We start from the raw sequence: 5000 nt of genomic DNA on the forward strand, positions 1-5000 counted from the left end.
GCGTCATTATCCCATACGAAGTTGTAGCTGTATTACAGAATCTACAACATCTTTTACTTCCTCCTTGCATGCTTCCCCATCAAAACACTTCAAATTTGCGCTCGCTTTCTCTCTCCCCTCATATCACTCCACTATTGTATACTACCTCAGCTCCCGCCCTGTTCTCCACATCTCCCTCCTTCCCCTCCATTTCCCGTTAGATGCAACAGGTTTGTCTGCCAACGCCATGCGACATCACAGTTCTTTTCCCGCCGATCTTCGTGCTTTCCCACAATGCATCGCGACGCATCGTCGTCGACGCGACGCTCGGGTCAAAATAATGAATGCTCATACCAAAAGCCTGTGCCAATTATTTCATTGACGTTTAGAATAAAATTAGAATGTTTATGATACCATTTACTCACTTATTATCTATTTAAATTTCATGTAGTTGTTTATATTTTTGTTTAGTTTTCTGTTAATTTTCTTCGACGATGGTGGAGTCGTGATGTCTTTCGCTGCTATTATCACCAAACGCTAGCATGATTTTCTAATTATTTTCCCGGCATATTTTCTGCAAGAGCGATCTTTTCCCCGATACCTGAAGGCATGCACGAGGAAGAAACGTGGAGAAAATACAAAGATGAATTAATCAATTCTTTACAGAAACGGTTGTGTTCATATAAATTCGAACTGAAATGAATGAAAGATAGGCCCAGAGAGAAGCGTTGCGACATGACGATATAATAAATGACACAGGGAGCCATTTTGTGCCCAAATCATCTTCGCTCGCGATCACTGTTTGTTCTTGCTATTGATTCACTAAATATACCGGGATGTTGTGCATTCGGACGCAACAACAGTCCCTTCATACAGTCTCTTTATAAATACAGAGAGTTGCGACAATTCAGGACACGCCGCCATCTTGTGGCCATTCTGCGAAGTTGTCGCAACTCTCTGTATACAGGGAATCTGGGCGGCAGTATACAAACTATCCACCCGCATATCGACTACGCTTTGAAAATATTCTATTCTCTTCAGTGCTAAAAAGGCAATTTCGGGAAAAATGGAGTCCCTTTCTCGTTGAAGACGCCATGATGTCCCGAGAATTGTCCTTAAACAAATGGAATCGTCTTACATTAGCCAGAGCAGACGACGCAAAAAGTTTCGCCATATTGAAAGGTATGAATTTAATCCGTGCCTTAGCCTCTTGTAGCTAAGCTGATAGAGATAAACATAACTACAAATCGACAGGAAGATAAGGGATATGTGTCTAACCGACCCACGGAGTCCTAGTGATTGTCATCTGCCCTAGCTGACTAAAGGAGATTTTGAGTGTATCTTCAGAACTACGAAATGTGAGAACATAATCGACAAAAAAAAATTCATAGTGTAAGACGTAAGAATAACAAGACATGGAGAGAAACTACTAAAATAAAGAAACAAATTAATAACATATAAATAGATAAATTGATAAAGTGTCTAAAAGACACTAATTTGTGGACCAGCAAGAAGAAATTATATATTCAGATAACAAACAAATTGAAAGCCACATTTGAATGATGAAGCTTCATGACGGAATTCCACGAGTATACTGTAAATTGTATCTTGTATATTGCAATTAGGTAAATACGCACACACACATACACACATACACAAACTAACACACGCACGAGCGCAAACACACACACGCACGAGCTCACACACACATACACACACACACACACACACACACACACACACACACACACACACACACTTTCAACGAACGGACGGCTTGACGAACGCTCTGAAGAAAAGTGCAGATTGTGGATACCAACGCAAAGAGAAGTGCCTTTTTGTATTTGCAGGGGGGGGGGAAATTGCTCGTGAGGCAGTAGGTAAGTAGGAAAAGAGGAGAAGGGGAGGGATTGCTGGGGAAATGGAAGGAAATGAGGATGTGGAGGACTTGGCCCAGGCAGACGGGCGTAAGGTCAACATGAAACGACCACCGGATGACGAAATGGCAAATAAAAATGTAAAGATTAGAAGTATAGAGAGGAGAAATACAGTAGAAAGTGACGAGAATATGTTCCAGGGATTTAAAGAGGGTGGGGGGGACACAACCCCCCCCGACTGATAAGACTAGAGGAGAGAGTTGATAAGGTGATCGAGGACTTGGAACGTAAGTTAGGTAAGGTAGACTCCATCTTCCAGAGAATTGAAAGATTGGAACAACTAGAGAAGGCTAACAGAAACTTAACTGAAGAAGTAGAGGACCTAAAAAGACAGTTAGGAAATGTAAAGGAGGAGAATGAGAAATTGAAGAAGAATAGTAATGAAAACAGTGAGAAAATAGCTACAGAAGCTAAAAATTGGAGAATAACTCAAGAAGGGAATAAGGTTTCATTCACTGACATAGTCAAACAGCAATTGAAAGAACATAATGAAGACTCAGTTATTAAAGTGATGAGACAGAAGGAGAATATAGTAAGAGAATTAGCTGACAAAAAGAAATGTATAATTATATTAGGAATGGAAGAGAAACATAACCCAGATAGAACCGCAAGAATCAAGGAGGAAAATGAAAGGGTAAGCAGTTTATTAAAATTAGTCCAGGAAGATGAACCAGAAATTATAAAGGAAATTGAGGAAAAATTCAGACTCGGAAAATATAGTACAGATAAGACCAGACCAATTAAGATTAAATTCAGGTCACAAACAACGGCAGAGAAAATTCTATCCAAGACAGGGAAACTAGCAACAAATGATCAATATAAAAAGGTATGGATAAAAAGAGAAATGAATAAGGAGGAAAGAGAGGCAGAAAAGCAGAAAAGAATTGAAGCTAAGGCAAAAAAACGAGGAAAGAACGGAGTCAGAGAAAGAGAGATTCTATTGGAGAGTAGTGAACATGAAAATAAAGCAGTTCGACATACTAAAGAAAAACATAAGGGAAACAGAGAACACAATGGAAGTGGCAGAAAACTAAGAGTGTCTTACACAAATATAGATGGATTGATAACAGGATTGAATGAACTGAATGATTATTTGAAAGAAAAAGAACCGGACATAATGGGAATTGTAGAAACAAAATTAAAAGGCCCACTACCACCCAACAGTGTAGGACATGATACATACAATTATTGGATTAGAAACAGAGAGAAAAAACAAGGGGGTGGAGTTATGTTCCTGACAAAGAAGGATATAAACGTGAAAGGTGTCATATATGGAAAGAATACAGTAGAGATGATTATGATAGAAGTGGAAGACCGAGATAAGAAGAGCAGAAAATTTGTGATCAATTATGTGCCTCCGAAAACAGCCTCATGGGAGGAGAGTGAACATAAAAGTATGTTAGAGGACACAAAGATAGCATTAACTAAAATAATGGAAGACGGAGGAAGAATAGTTATGATGGGCGACTTTAATTGCAAAGAAATCTGCTGGGAAGAAATGACAGTAAAGAGTGGTGATGACTCATGGGAAATGCTCTACTTGAGATGATTACTGACCATTCAATGACACAATGGGTACAAGAGAACACTAGGTATAGAAATGAAGAAGAACCATCGAGGCTAGACTTAATAATTACATCTGAACCTAGAATAGTGGACAAGATTGAATATAAAACACCAATAGGTAAAAGTGACCACATATTGATTGAACTGGAACTTAATGAAGAAAAATATATGAAAAGAAATGAACAATATAGAAAAGGAAGAATGATGTATGAAAAAACAAACTTTGATAAAATAAGAGAATTCTTCCAACAAGAAAACTGGGAAGAAATATACAAAGAAGAAACATCAGTGGAAGAGAAATGGAATATTTTGACAAAAATTTACAAAGAAGGAGTGGAAAAGTATGTCCCAAGACAAAAACAAGAAAAAGAATATGTAAAATGCTGGTACAACAAAAGTTGTAGGGAGCTAAAAGACAAAAGAGACAAAGCCTGGACCGGATGGAAAAAAGACAGAAGACCTGAAAAATGGAAAATATATACTGGTTATAGAAATGAATATGTACAAAAGTGCAGAGAGGAAAAAAGAAAATATGAAAAAGATGTTATAGAAAAGTGTAAAGATCAACCAAAACTATTCTACAGATTTGTAAACAATAAACTGAAAAACAAACAAGACTTGGAGAAATTAAGACAAGGAGGAGTTGAATACACTGAGGAAATGGAAATGGCAGAAATTATGAACAAACATTTTAAATCAGTGTTACAAGGGAAAATATACAACCTGAAGAGATTGAGTGGAAGGAAAAAGTCCCCCCTATGGAAGAAATAGAAGTAACGAAGAATGAAATATTGACACACTTGGGTAATTTTGATGTCAGAAAATCGCATGGGCCAGATGAAATAGCAAACTGGATTCTGAAAGAATGTAGGAATGAACTGGCAGACAAAATACATAGCATAATAAGCAGTTCCTTAAAAGAAGGAAAAGTTCCAGAAGATTGGAAAAAAGCAAATATAGTACCTATATATAAAGGAGGAAATAAAGAAGAACCTACCAACTATAGACCAGTCTCTCTAACAAGTACAATAGCAAAAATATGTGAAAGAATTATCAAAAGTAGATGGGTAAAATACTTGGAAAAAAACAACGTACTAAATCCAAGGCAATTTGGATTCAGACAAGGACGATCATGCGTCACCAATTTAATATGTTTCTATTCAAGACTAATAGATATAATACAAGAAAGAGATGGATGGGCTGATTGTGCATTTCTAGACCTAAAAAAAAGCTTTTGACAAAGTACCACATAAGAAGTTGCTTAAGAAATTAGAATATGAAGGAGGAATACAAGGTAAATTGCTAAATTGGATGGAAGACTTTTTGCAAGAAAGAAAAATGAGAGTAGTGATAAGAGATCAGCACTCAAAATGGAATGAAGTAATAAGCGGTGTCCCGCAGGGAACAGTTCTGGCCCCAATAATGTTTGCTATATATATTAATGATATGGATGAAGGAATTGAAAGCTATATGAGCTTCTTTGCAGATGATGCAAAATTACTGAAAAGAGTGAAAACT

The 5000-nt window shown here is 37.2% G+C and overlaps 1 protein-coding gene across 1 annotated transcript in view; it reads left to right on the forward strand.

Annotated features, from left to right (window-relative positions):
* Positions 1–5000, forward strand: part of LOC143023391 (uncharacterized) — a 39457-nt gene that overhangs the window by 25239 nt on the left and 9218 nt on the right. The gene's annotated exons all lie outside the window — the stretch shown is intronic.

The sequence above is a fragment of the Oratosquilla oratoria genome, chromosome 3 (genome assembly GCF_046742065.1).
Source record: "Oratosquilla oratoria isolate Oo_2021 chromosome 3, ASM4674206v1, whole genome shotgun sequence".
Lineage (NCBI taxonomy): Eukaryota > Metazoa > Arthropoda > Malacostraca > Stomatopoda > Squillidae > Oratosquilla > Oratosquilla oratoria.